Below are 15563 nucleotides of genomic sequence, written 5' to 3' on the forward strand. Positions count from 1 at the left end.
CGAGATTCTCAGGCACAGAACTCTGAAGGGACTGGGAAAATGAGGAAAAGACGGATACAAGGAAAATCTACAAATTACACGTAAATATTTTACGAATTTATTTAGGCTTAGATATTGTTAATATTATCTTAGCTTCTCAGACACAGAATTTCGAAGGCACTGGAGAAATTGAAAAAAGACGGAATCAGAGACAAATCTAAAATTCCGGTAAGTATGTTACAAGTGTTTCATTAGTCAGGCTTACTCCTGTCTAGTTTTCATTTTGATTTTAGTTGGATATAATATTTCTTTGAATATATTAATACTGATACAGTAATGCAAGAAGTATTATGTTCCTGGCTGATATTTAATATTTAATAATAAAGCTTTTTTAGTAAAACGCTCTATCCATATTTGCCTATCTTATTTGTCTTAATCATTATTTTCTCTTCTATTTTTAAGATATTTTCAACAGGAACCAGTATATCGGGACACTGACAAAATAAGAAAAGTATTAACAGGGGTTGCCATGGCTTTTTTGTTTTTAATATTTTCTCTGTTATAAATAGATTTAGACCCATTCCCTCCGTTAGAAATACCCGCCATTAGGATTAATAGGGTTTTTATTAGGCTTAGATATTTTTAATGGTATTCTAGATTTTCAGGCAAAGAATTATGAAGGCAATGGGAAAATTAGAAATAGACTGATACAAAGACACAATGAAGAAAATAGGAAAAGACTGATACAAGGAAAATCTACATATTGAATGTAAATATTCTTACAAATTTTATTAGGCTTAGATATTGTTAATGTTATCTTAGCTTCACAGGCAAAAAATTTTGAAGACACTGAAGAAATTTAAAAAAGACGGAACCAGAGACAAATCTATAATACCGGTAAATATGTTACATGTTTTTCCATCTAGTGTTCATTTTGATTTTAGTTTGATATAATATTTTTCTGATTATATTAATACTAATACAATAATGCACGTAGTATTATGTTTATTGCCGATATTGAATATTTTTTAATAATTAATAAAGCTTTTTTAGTAACATGCTGTATCCATATTTTCCTACCTGTGTTTGTCACAATCATTAATATCTCTTCTATTTTTAAGATATTTTCAACAGGAACCAGGATATCGTGACACTGACAAAAGAAGAAAAGTATTAACAGGGGTTGCCATGGCTTTTTTGTTTTTAATATTTTCTCTGTTATAAATAGATTTAGACCCATTCCCACCGTTAGAAATACCCGCCATTAGGATTAATAGGGTTTTTATTAGGCTTAGATATTTTTAATGGTATTCTAGATTTTCAGGCAAAGAATTATGGAGGCAATGGGAAAGTTAGGAAAGACTGATACAAAGAAACAATGAAAAAAATAGGAAAAGACTGATACAAGGCAAATCTACAAATTGAATGTAAATATTCTTACAAATTTTATTAGGCTTAGATATTGTTAATGTTATCTTAGCTTCACAGGCAAAAAATTTTGAAGACCCTGAAGAAATTTAAAAAAGACGGAACCAGAAACAAATCTAAAATACCGGTAAATATGTTACATGTTTTTCCATCTAGTGTTCATTTTGATTTTAGTTTGATATAATATTTTTCTCATTATATTAATACTGATACAATAATGCACGTAGTATTATGTTTATTGCCGATATTGAATATTTCTTAAAAATTAATAAAGCTTTTTTAGTAACATGCTGTATCCATATTTTCCTACCTGTGTTTGTCATAATCATTAATTTCTCTTCTATTTTTAAGATATTTTCAACAGGAACCAGGATATCGTGACACTGACAAAAGAAGAAAAGTATTAACAGGGGTTGCCATGGCTTTTTTGTTCTTAATATTTTATTTGGTATAGATAGAGTTTTAGACCCCTTCCCGCCATTAGGAATAATAGGGTTTTTATTAGGCTTAGATATATTTAATATTATTCGAGATTCTCAGGCACAGAACTATGAAGGGACTGGGAAATTGAGGAAAAGACGGATACAAGGAAAATCTACAAATTACACGTAAATATTTTACGAATTTATTTAGGCTTAGATATTGTTAATATTATCTTAGCTTCTCAGGCACAGAATTTCGAAGGCACTGGAGAAAATGGAAAAAGACGGAATCAGGGACAAATCTAAAATTCCGGTAAGTATGTTACAAGTGTTTCATTAGTCAGGCTTACTCCTATCTAGTTTTCATTTTGATTTTAGTTGGATATAATATTATTTTGATTATATTAATACTGATACAGTAATGCAAGAAGTATTATGTTCCTGGCTGATATTTAATATTTAATAATAAAGCTTTTTTAGTAAAACGCTCTATCCATATTTGCCTATCTTATTTGTCTTAATCATTATTTTCTCTTCTATTTTTAAGATATTTTCAACAGGAATCAGTATATCGGGACACTGACAAAAGAAGAAAAGTATTAACAGGGGTTGCCATGGCTTTTTTGTTTTTAATATTTTCTCTGTTATAAATAGATTTAAAACCCATTCCCACCGTTAGAAATACCCGCCATTAGGATTAATAGGGTTTTTATTAGGCTTAGATATTTTTAATGGTATTCTAGATTTTCAGGCAAAGAATTATGAAGGCAATGGGAAAATTAGGAAAAGACTGATACAAAGACACAATGAAGAAAATAGGAAAGGACTGATACAAGGAAAATCTACATATTGAATGTAAATATTCTTACAAATTTTATTAGGCTTAGATATTGTTAATGCTATCTTAGCTTCACAGGCAAAAAATTTTGAAGACACTGAAGAAATTTAAAAAAGACGGAACCAGAGACAAATCTAAAATACCGGTAAATATGTTACATGTTTTTCCATCTAGTGTTCATTTTGATTTTAGTTTGATATAATATTTTTCTGATTATATTAATACTAATACAATAATGCACGTAGTATTATGTTTATTGTCGATATTGAATATTTATTAATATTTAATAAAGCTTTTTTAGTAACATGCTGTATCTATATTTTCCTACCTGTGTTTGTCATAATCATCAATATCTCTTCTATTTTTAAGATATTTTCAACAGGAACCAGGATATCGTGACACTGACAAAAGAAGAAAAGTATTAACAGGGGTTGCCATTGGCTTTTTTGTTTTTAATATTTTCTCTGTTATAAATAGATTTAGACCCATTCCCACCGTTTGAAATACCCGCCATTAGGATTAATAGGGTTTTTATTAGGCTTAGATATTTTTAATGGTATTCTAGATTTTCAGGCAAAGAATTATGGAGGCAATGGGAAAGTTAGGAAAGACTGATACAAAGAAACAATGAAGAAAATAGGAAAAGACTGATACAAGGAAAATCTACAAATTGAATGTAAATATTCTTACAAATTTTATTAGGCTTAGATATTGTTAATGTTATCTTAGCTTCACAGGCAAAAAATTTTGAAGACCCTGAAGAAATTTAAAAAAGACGGAACCAGAAACAAATCTAAAATACCGGTAAATATGTTACATGTTTTTCCATCTAGTGTTCATTTTGATTTTAGTTTGATATAATATTTTTCTCATTATATTAATACTGATACAATAATGCACGTAGTATTATGTTTATTGCCGATATTGAATAATTCTTAAAAATTAATAAAGCTTTCTTAGTAACATGCTGTATCCATATTTTCCTACCTGTGTTTGTCATATTCATTAATTTCTCTTCTATTTTTAAGATATTTTCAACAGGAACCAGGATATCGTGACACTGACAAAAGAAGAAAAGTATTACCAGGGGTTGCCATGGCTTTTTTGTTCTTAATATTTTATTTGGTATAGATAGAGTTTTAGACCCCTTCCCGCCATTAGGAATAATAGGGTTTTTATTAGGCTTAGATATATTTAATATTATTCGAGATTCTCAGGCACAGAACTATGAAGGGACTGGGAAAATGAGGAAAAGACGGATACAAGGAAAATCTACAAATTACACGTAAATATTTTACGAATTTATTTAGGCTTAGATATTGTTAATATTATCTTAGCTTCTCAGGCACAGAATTTCGAAGGCACTGGAGAAATTGAAAAAAGACGGAATCAGGGACAAATCTAAAATTCCGGTAAGTATGTTACAAGTGTTTCATTAGTCAGGCTTACTCCTATTTAGTTTTCATTTTGATTTTAGTTGGATATAATATTTTTTTGATTATATTAATACTGATACAGTAATGCAAGAAGTATTATGTTCCTGGCTAATATTTAATATTTAATAATAAAGCTTTTTTAGTAAAACGCTCTATCCATATTTGCCTATCTTATTTGTCCTAATCATTATTTTCTCTTCTATTTTTCAGATATTTTCAACAGGAACCAGGATATCGTGACACTGACAAAAGAAGAAAAGTATTAACAGGGGTTACCATGGCTTTTTTGTTTTTAATATTTTCTCTGTTATAAATAGATTTAGACCCATTCCCACCGTTAGAAATACCCGCCATTAGGATTAATAGGGTTTTTATTAGGCTTAGATATTTTTAATGGTATTCTAGATTTTCAGGCAAAGAATTATGAAGGCAATGGGAAAATTAGGAAAAGACTGATACAAAGACACAATGAAGAAAATAGGAAAAGACTGATACAAGGAAAATCTACATATTGAATGTAAATATTCTTACAAATTTTATTAGGCTTAGATATTGTTAATGTTATCTTAGCTTCACAGGCAAAAAATTTTGAAGACACTGAAGAAATTTAAAAAAGACGGAACCAGAGACAAATCTAAAATACCGGTAAATATGTTACATGTTTTTCCATCTAGTGTTCATTTTGATTTTAGTTTGATATAATATTTTTCTGATTATATTAATACTAATACAATAATGCACGTAGTATTATGTTTATTGCCGATATTGAATATTTATTAATATTTAATAAAGCTTTTTTAGTAACATGCTGTATCCATATTTTCCTACCTGTGTTTGTCATAATCATTAATATCTCTTTCTATTTTTAAGATATTTTCAACAGGAACCAGGATATCGTGACACTGACAAAAGAAGAAAAGTATTAACAGGGGTTGCCATTGGCTTTTTTGTTTTTAATATTTTCTCTGTTATAAATAGATTTAGACCCATTCCCACCGTTAGAAATACCCGCCATTAGGATTAATAGGGTTTTTATTAGGCTTAGATATTTTTAATGGTATTCTAGATTTTCAGGCAAAGAATTATGAATGCAATGGGAAAGTTAGGAAAGACTGATACAAAGAAACAATGAAGAAAATAGGAAAAGACTGATACAAGGAAAATCTACAAATTAAATGTAAATATTCTTACAAATTTTATTAGGCTTAGATATTGTTAATGTTATCTTAGCTTCACAGGCAAAAATTTTTGAAGACACTGAAGAAATTTAAAAAAGACGGAACCAGAAACAAATCTAAAATACCGGTAAATATGTTACATGTTTTTCCATCTAGTGTTCATTTTGATTTTAGTTTGATATAATATTTTTCTCATTATATTAATACTGATACAATAATGCACGTAGTATTATGTTTATTGCCGATATTGAATATTTCCTAATAATTAATAAAGCTTTTTTAGTAACATGCTGTATCCATATTTTCCTACCTGTGTTTGTCATAATCATTAATTTCTCTTCTATTTTTAAGATATTTTCAACAGGAACCAGGATATCGTGACACTGACAAAAGAAAAAAAGTATTAACAAGGGTTGCCATGGCTTTTTTGTTTTTAATATTTTATTTGGTATAGATAGATTTTTAGACCCCTTCCCGCCATTAGGAATAATAGGGTTTTTATTAGGCTTAGATATATTTAATATTATTCGAGATTCTCAGGCACAGAACTATGAAGGGACTGGGAAAATGAGGAAAAGACGGATACAAGGAAAATCTACAAATTACACGTAAATATTTTACGAATTTATTTAGGCTTAGATATTGTTAATAGTATCTTAGCTTCTCAGGCACAGAATTTCGAAGGCACTGGAGAAATTGAAAAAAGAGACAAATCTAAAATTCCGGTAAGTATGTTACAAGTGTTTCATTAGTCAGGCTTACTCCTATCTAGTTTTCATTTTGATTTTAGTTGGATATAATATTTTTTTGATTATATTAATACTGATACAGTAATGCAAGAAGTATTATGTTCCTGGCTGATATTTAATATTTAATAATAAAGCTTTTTTAGTAAAACGCTCTATCCATATTTGCCTATCTTATTTGTCTTAATCATTATTTTCTCTTCTATTTTTAAGATATTTTCAACAGGAACCAGGATATCGTGACACTGACAAAAGAAGAGAAGTATTAACAGGGGTTGCCATGGCTTTTTTGTTTTTCATATTTTCTCTGTTATAAATAGATTTAGATCCATTCCCACCGTTAGAAATACCCGACATTAGGATTAATAGGGTTTTTATTAGGCTTAGATATTTTTAACGGTATTCTAGATTTTCAGGCAAAGAATTATGAAGGCAATGGGAACATTAGGAAAAGACTGATACAAAGACACAATGAAGAAAATAGGAAAAGACTGATACAAGGAAAATCTACATATTGAATGTAAATATTCTTACAAATTTTATTAGGCTTAGATATTGTTAATGTTATCTTAGTTTCACAGGCAAAAAATTTTGAAGACACTGAAGAAATTTAAAAAAGACGGAACCAGAGACAAATCTAAAATACCGGTAAATATGTTACATGTTTTTCCATCTAGTGTTCATTTTGATTTTAGTTTGATATAATATTTTTATGATTATATTAATACTGATACAATAATGCACGTAGTATTATGTTTATTGCCGATATTGAATATTTAATAATAATTAATAAAGCTTTTTTAGTAACATGCTGTATCCATATTTTCCTACCTGTGTTTGTCATAATCATTAATATCTCTTCTATTTTTAAGATATTTTCAACAGGAACCAGGATATCGTGACACTGACAAAAGAAGAAAAGTATTAACAGGGGTTGCCATTGGCTTTTTTGTTTTTAATATTTTCTCTGTTATAAATAGATTTAGACCCATTCCCACCGTTAGGAATACCCGCCATTAGGATTAATAGGGTTTTTATTAGGCTTAGATATTTTTAATGGTATTCTAGATTTTCAGGCAAAGAATTATGAAGGCAATGGGAAAGTTAGGAAAGACTGATACAAAGAAACAATGAAGAAAATAGGAAAAGACTGATACAAGGAAAATCTACAAATTGAATGTAAATATTCTTACAAATTTTATTAGGCTTAGATATTGTTAATGTTATCTTAGCTTCACAGGCAAAAAATTTTGAAGACACTGAAAAAATTTAAAAAAGACGGAACCAGAAACAAATCTAAAATACCGGTAAATATGTTACATGTTTTTCCATCTAGTGTTCATTTTGATTTTAGTTTGATATACTATTTTTCTGATTATATTAATACTGATACAATAATGCACGTAGTATTAAGTTTATTGCCGATATTGAATATTTATTAATATTTAATAAAGCTTTTTTAGTAACATGCTTTATCCATATTTTCCTAACTGTGTTTGTCATAATCATTTATTTCTCTTCTATTTTTAAGATATTTTCAACAGGAACCAGGATATCGTGACACTGACAAAAGAAAAAAAGTATTAACAAGGGTTGCCATGGCTTTTTTGTTTTTAATATTTTATTTGGTATAGATAGATTTTTAGACCCCTTCCCGCCATTAGGAATAATAGGGTTTTTATTAGGCTTAGATATATTTAATATTATTCTAGATTCTCAGGCACAGAACTATGAAGGGACTGGGAAAATGAGGAAAAGACGGATACAAGGAAAATCTACAAATTACACGTAAATATTTTACGAATTTATTTAGGCTTAGATATTGTTAATAGTATCTTAGCTTCTCAGGCACAGAATTTCGAAGGCACTGGAGAAATTGAAAAAAGACGGAATCAGAGACAAATCTGAAATTCCGGTAAGTATGTTACAAGTGTTTCATTAGTCATTTATAATTTTGACAAGCCACTATTTGTGGGAGTCAACGTTTTGAGTGTCCACTGTGGTTTCATTGGTATAGTCATGCATACTTTTAGCATTTAAATATGGGCATAGGGCGTTTCAGATTTTTCTGAAGCGCGAAAGGACCCCATCAACAAGTCCTAACGAGTGGGAAAACCGACACCTCTTGGGTCCACATGGAAGCTCGGTATTATATTTTGACATTTTAGAAAATAATTTTTTTATTTTAATTATTAAAAAATGCAATGTTACTATATGCAATTGAATATATATTACTTACAAACCTATTTAGATTATTTAATTAAATATGTGACTACTCCACTTACTTTGCAATATGTTTTAGTTGTATTTTGCATATATATATTAAATGGAGAAAATATATCTGTATAATAAAATAAATTTATTTGCTTTGATCGATTTTGACTGTCTTGTTCTATTCCGTTTCGAAATGACAGAGCTAGTCCACAGTTAAAGTAATATTAGATACTAGACAAATATGCCGGAAGACTATCACCAAACGAAATGCAGTGAGAGACCACCAAGAAACTTCATGCATGGGTGGTGAGCATAGTCAGTTTTACTTTGCAACTTCATGCATGGATGAGCATAGTCGGTTTGCTTTGCAACTTCGAATGGCAGTTTTGCCACTTCATGAATGGGTGAGCATAGTCGGTTTTACTTTGCAACTTCATGCATGGGTGAGCATAGTCAGTTTTAATTTGTAATGTCATGCATGAGTGAGCGTAGTTGGTTCATTCTTGGAGTTGTACTTTGTGACGTCATGCATGGGTGAGCGTAGTTTGTTTTATTGTAACTTCATGCATGAGTGAGCATAGTCATTTTAATTTCGTATCGTCATGCATGAGTGAGCGTAGTCAGTTTCACTTTGTAATGTCATGCATGGGTGAGCGTAGTCGGTTTTACTTTGTAACTTCACGCGTCATGCATGAGTGAGCATAGTCGGTTCTACTTTGTAACTTCATGCATGAGTGAGCATAGTCTGTTTCATTTTGTTTGTAACTTTATGCATGGGTCAACGAGTCAGTTTTACTTTGTAACTTCATGCTTGGGTGAGTGTAGTCATTTTACTTTGTAACGCCATGCATGAGTAAGCGTAGTCAGTTTTACTTTGTAACGCCATTAAAGCATGATTGGGCATAGTCAGTTTTACTTTGTAACGCCATGCATTGATGAGCGTAGTCAGTTGTACTTTGTAACTCCATGCATGAGTGAGCGTAATCAGTTTTACTTTGTAACTCCATGCATGGGTGAGCGTAAGCAGTTTTACTTTGTAACGTCATTCATGCATGAGTGAGCGTAGTCAGTTTTACTTTGTAGCTTCATGCGTGGGTGAGCGTAGTCAGTTTTACTTTGTAACATCATTCATGCATGAGTGAGCGTAGTCAGCTTGACTTTGTAACGTCATGCATGAGTGAGCACAATTAGTTTTATTTTGTAACTTCATGCATGACTAAGCGTAGTCAGTTTTACTTTGTAACGTCATTCATGCATGAGTGAGCGTAGTCAGTTTTACTTTGTAGCTTCATGCAAGGGTGAGCGTAGTCAGCTTGACTTTGTAACGTCATGCATGAATGAGCACAATCAGTTTTATTTTGTAACTTCATGCGTTGGTGAGCGTAACAGTTTTACTGTGTAACATCATGCATGACTGAGCGTAGTCAGTTTTACTTCGTAACGTCATTCATGCATGAGTGAGCATAGTCATTTTTACTTTGTAACGTCATGCATGGGTGAGCGTTGTTTTAAGTATACTGGTAATGCGGTTTATTAGTTTTCTATATTCAACTTATTATTTAGTATACTTGCGTGATTAACATACAGATCTACCGTACAGCGGAAATTTTTATATTAATTTATGACATCATATCACATGAACATCTTTGTTATGACGCCAAAATAAATTTCACTTAGAAAACAATATGACGTCACTATGCTTTTTCGCATTGTTGGAAATACATGATACTAATTACATTAACTGGCGTAACTTATTTCCAACTATCCATAATCAAGTGAATTATGGTAACCTCTAGTACAGTGGTTCTCAACCTCTTTCAGTTCGCGGACCGGTACAATTTTAAAACAAATTTTGCGGACCGGACCTTCAAAATTAACCAAAAATGTCATGAACACAAAGAATAATTACAAAAATGCTATTACGACAAAAGTAGGCGGTGCAAAAGAAGACAATCCAATTTAAAGAGGAATTTGATGTTATACGTGTTTAATCTGGTTTTAATGAAGTTTATGCAAGGCGAAGTAGAACGTTGACTTCCACGCGATTTCGTTAGCTTTGCGGGTTTCATTGCGTCGTTTGAATGAATTTTTGCGCAGACTAGGCACATGGGAAGCGGTACTTTTTTGCTGCTGGGAACAATAGTAAACCTAACTCCAAATACTTGTTATCATACTGCCTAATGAAGTCTTCCTTTCGTTTTTTTTGCTTGGTTCTGCGTGATCCATATCAACATTGCTGCAAGCTCGTTTCGGGGCATGTTGTGAAGTTGAAGTAGCAGTCTCTTCCCCTGTACTGTCCACACCACTAACTTGGTTTTCACCGCTGAGTTTCTTTTGAAAGAACTGGGTAATAGTTTACTGTTTGTTTGCCACCATTTTACTCTCAAGCGTCGCTCAATTATAGGCCTACTCAGGGGCAGGCACTTTCAATAATTGGGGGGGGGGGGGGGCGAACTTGGAACGCCGTGCAATAAACGCAACCGCGTATATTGTTACATAACAATAACATAGCGTTTTGAATGCGCGATGTATGTATATTAAAAATACCTGATATTGGACAATTCGTTTAAAATATTCTGGCAAAACGATTGGTAGCCCAAACACTGGTGCAATGAAATAAAACTTTCATTAAATTTAGTAAATTGTACTATTTCACGAAAGCGTGATGGAATTAACGATTATTTTATATCTCGAATACAAAAACGTACATCTTTTTTGGATAGTTTCTGTGGTCTGAAAAGTCGGATAAGCGTTTCGACATACTAAATGCTATGATATTTATCAAATTATGCTCGGGCCTTGCACAAACTTCATAACGTGAAAAAATATGTCCAGTGTTTAAAATTGTGTATAACAACGTTAAACCTATTTAGTGTTTTTAGCGATGATGATTAATTGTTGTAATGAAATACACTTCGTTGGCCCCTTCCACTTCCCTCGCAAGTGCCGACAATGGGAGAAACATATCAAATTATAACAAAAATGAATTAGGTTGTGCAAAAGTGAGAACACCTGTGATACTAATTACGGCGTAATGTGGAACGGAAAGGTAGAGCAAAACCGAAGCGCGTGATCGACGGTACGTTCGAAGACCACGTACTACCACCCTTGCGGGCCCTGCATCTTTTACAAAAATGGGCAGTGCTCTGAGGCGCTCTCGTGTACAATATTGTCAGAAACCAGTTATAATATCGGTAAATTTTAACCATTTGTTCGTGCTCGACTATCGTACTTATCCAAAATGATAATTTTGTAAGGCGGAAACAACATGCGTTTAAATATAGACAAAATTATAGGGGGCGACCGCCCCAATCAATAAAAGGTAAAAAATCACAAAATTACCGGACACGCCGTAAATTTTGCGATTTTCTTATGTATAACATATTTTATTATTGGAATATATTTGGCGGACCGGCAGCAAGGTTGCTGCGGACCGGCACCGGTCCGCGGACAGGCGGTTAAGAACCACTGCTCTAGTACATTGTGAGCTATTTTCACAGAAATATAGAGTGTGCTTCTCTCTCGTTTTCGTGGGATCATTTGAAGCCTCTCTCGTTTTGACGACATGCTTTCGAATTTTTCGATGTGCGCAATGCATTTCTTATGGGAATTTAACAGTAATTTTTTATTTGTGTCGATTTTTTTTTTGCATATTCGCATGTTCTTGATTAGTTTCTCATTATATATCAAACGCTAATATACCCCAGCCCACCATACGGTCTAATTTTGGCAGTTATATGAATATGCGTAAGTCGTGGTTACTAACATGGCCAACGTATCAGTCAGAAGCGAACAAAAACGATCACAGAGCATCAGCCAAGAGGGCTTTTCGGAATCGATTACCCATTTGCCTATATTTGGCCATATTTTATTGCCGTAAGTATTTTGCGTGGCCTGGCGCCGTAGTGGCCTACCCGAGATATATATTTAAATTGTCCAATATGGAGGTAACTAATATTGTTCGCCTACTTTACATCAAGTTGTGTAAAGGGACCGAAGGGTATATCCATTTGGGTAACACACACAGTACTCGAACTTGTAATGGAACTAATATAAGAAAAGTCGGAATAAAGTTATGGCCTAACCTCAACTTGGTACACAGACTACAGCAGTATCAACTAAACTTCTCTTCTTCCTATACTGGAGACTTAGGTGAAATCTTCCCCGTGGAGGTTATTGCATTTCATGATACCAGGCAAAAACAATTGTTTCCACTTATATCTATTGTACAATCACCTAAACCTAAACAACCAAATTTTTTCAAGAACGAGACCTACATCAGGCTCTAAAAATACAACTCGAATACATTTGTATTTGAACACCCACAAAGTGTCGAATATAAATTCATATGCGGCGCACTGGGTAGTAAAATAGACGAAAACTGGCCAAAACCATATGCAACACGAAGAAACTTTGGAAGCATAGATGCCAAGATGGCGGCGATCATATGATCCCGCGGCGAGACAACGCAAAACGAGAGAGAAGATCGTTCCATATATTTTCATTTCAGTGGCTATTTTCGATGAATCCCACTCGGAAAAATAAATTACCTGAAAATCGGAAATTGAACGCTGCACAGTTGAAATTCAGATTACAAGGAGGTAATTAGCCCTAAAATCTATTTTAATAAACTGTGGCATATTTAAAAGCTCTGTGACCTTTCAGCGGCTGTGTTCCTAATTAACAAATGGAATACTTGAAACTTGTTATTGAGACTCGTAGAAATGTAGGAATTAGGACAACTTTCTATACCGCAAGTCTAAGTCGCTCATGCCGATACCAAGTTGTTTCATTTTCCACTTTCATTCCCTTTGTTCTCCAGTTTGAATTATAGGATTAAGCAAACTCACGGTCATCAGAACACGAAACTTTGCATTCAATGGGAAAGGAAAAGTTAATTGCCTTCCTAGACCGGGCTATTGGATTTAATTCTGCGAGAATTCGAGTTTTCATACATCGCCGATTCTTCTTCCTGTTCCCGAAATGGCCGTATTTTCTCGACTATACGCCTATCACGCGGATAAGCCTCCCTGATAACAGCTTCAAAATAGTGAATTTATAAAAATTCGCATATACGCCGTTTCCACAAATCGTAACACAGCGCACACATCTATTACAGTCAATGATGTTCAATTCAAATTTAATATTCAAATATCGCGATTCGCTACCTTCTTGTATATGGCATACACATTCTAGCGGCCGTCCACATTTTGATTAAAACTATTTTCGATTATTATATTTTCTGTTTTATCGTAATAGAAGACAGCACTTTGCGGCACAACTAAATTACTGCCAACATGAAAGGAATTAAATCAGCGCCGACTTGAAGTACCAAACGTATAACATGAGGACATTTTTGATTGAAAATATTTTACAATCATTATTTTATATTAAGGTAGTCGAGATATCCTGAGCGGTCACGGCAATAAATTTGGTTATTTTTCGCAAGTCTTCTCAACCATGATTTGTGTGAGCTTCATATATGGGCTGATATATTATATAATGTATGCCAAAGTGTCTGCCGATTATTTAATTGACTTTGTATACCAGCTGTTATTTGTCTTAATCCTGAAAACAAAAACGTGGCCGGTGCAATGAAGCACGTCCTGCCCGATAACAGCACTTCAGAAATAAAACGGCTACCACGAAATAAAGTGATTGATTTATGACCCTTCCATTTTGCTGATTCAGGAAAAAACGGAAAACACAGCTGTTGCCTAACCCATGGACGTACAGCACAGCATTTATCACATCCTATCCATATGTTATTTCAACCTTTCAGTTACCGTAAATGGTTGTTCAAAATGATTGAAATTACAGTTTTATTGTTAAGAATTAATGCTGTGAGTATTATTCTACCCGAAACTTCTATCTGATTCTTACTTGTGCACAAATGATAATGTTTTGACCACGAGACGGCTGGTAGATCAATGCTGTTGCTCTTATGCAAAAGATACAATTAAATTTAATCAAATACAAGCGGTCACGTTTATGATCAGACAATCACACCTAGACAACCGATCGCGTGTGTGGTGGGTGCGTGCACGCTCTTTATCGTGAGAATTAAGCATGGTTTGTAGCTGTTGCAATTACTTGCAAGTCAGCATTATATCATTTCGTTGCGTGATCAAAGTCTCGATGCGCGAAGGAGCCGATTTTTTGTGGTGCTATCTGAGTTATGCGCGCATAAGACGGTCCCTTAGTTGGGCAACTTTTTTTTTGAGTTTTAAACTCGGCGTATTTGCGAATAAATACGGAACTATATTTGTTTAAAAAATGGTTAATTAATCAGGTGAAGGTTCGATTTAATGATGTGAAATACCAAGATACTAGGTTTAGTTTTAACTTGCTCATATAAATACTTTTAATTGCTAATACATTATATTATCGCTAGAAAACCTAATAATTTTACGATAACTAACTCTTGGTTGGAAGAATTTAGATTTGCGCGTATGAACTTTTTCAGAAAAGGTCTAAGAAATTTCGATGCCAAGGCTTTTTCAATCGAAATCAAATAGACATGGACACAGTATATGCACAAATGAACCTAAGTTCTACAAGGAGAATTTGCAAACATCATGCGATAATATATCTTGGAGAAAAATCTTCAACACACGTCAACACAGTTTTTGTGATATCATATAATAGCTTAGCATCTTTAAGGAAATGTTTTAAAAAATGGAAAGTCATAGATCTGACAAAATACCGAAATTTATGCCTTTTTAATAAAACAAACTAAGCACTGTTGCAATCTATCACCATAACAAAAAGGCGGTATGCGATACTGTTGTATAAAATATACCAAGTAACCCAATAGTAAACGAAAGAAATCTAATGAAAATCCTAATTTATGATCTGATTTATTTAATATTTGTACATTACTTTATATTGTGACCACTTGTAACACAAACATTTGTATAACTTATGTGTTTATCCTTACAGTTGAATCTCATGTGAATAGCAACACAAAGATCTTATTTGCATCAGATTATTTAACAAATATTCTTGCTGTTGATTGTAATAAATTTGAAGGTAATCTTTGGAGTGTAACAATTGCAGGGAACAAATTAGTTTTTACTTTGCGTGAAAGTAAACATGAGTAGAAATCTTATACTTTAAGTCCCCGTTTCGAGAAACATCAAATGCGTTAAATGAGACAAAAAAAACATAGTAGCATTGTGTTTCCAGCGCAATCAGTCACGCACAAAATAACAGATGTCAAAATCTAATAAAATGAAATAAAATCCAAATTGTGTGAAATTTGATACCAAAACGGATACCTTGGTGTACTTAGTTTTGATCAGTTCTTACTAATATTCACT

General features: G+C 32.8%; 1 protein-coding gene across 1 annotated transcript in view; it reads right to left on the reverse strand.

Annotated features, from left to right (window-relative positions):
* LOC144419940 (MAM domain-containing glycosylphosphatidylinositol anchor protein 1-like) overlaps positions 1-15563 on the reverse strand; it is a 363818-nt gene that overhangs the window by 113734 nt on the left and 234521 nt on the right. The gene's annotated exons all lie outside the window — the stretch shown is intronic.

Source organism: Styela clava, chromosome 2 (assembly GCF_964204865.1).
Source record: "Styela clava chromosome 2, kaStyClav1.hap1.2, whole genome shotgun sequence".
Taxonomy (NCBI): Eukaryota; Metazoa; Chordata; class Ascidiacea; order Stolidobranchia; family Styelidae; genus Styela; species Styela clava.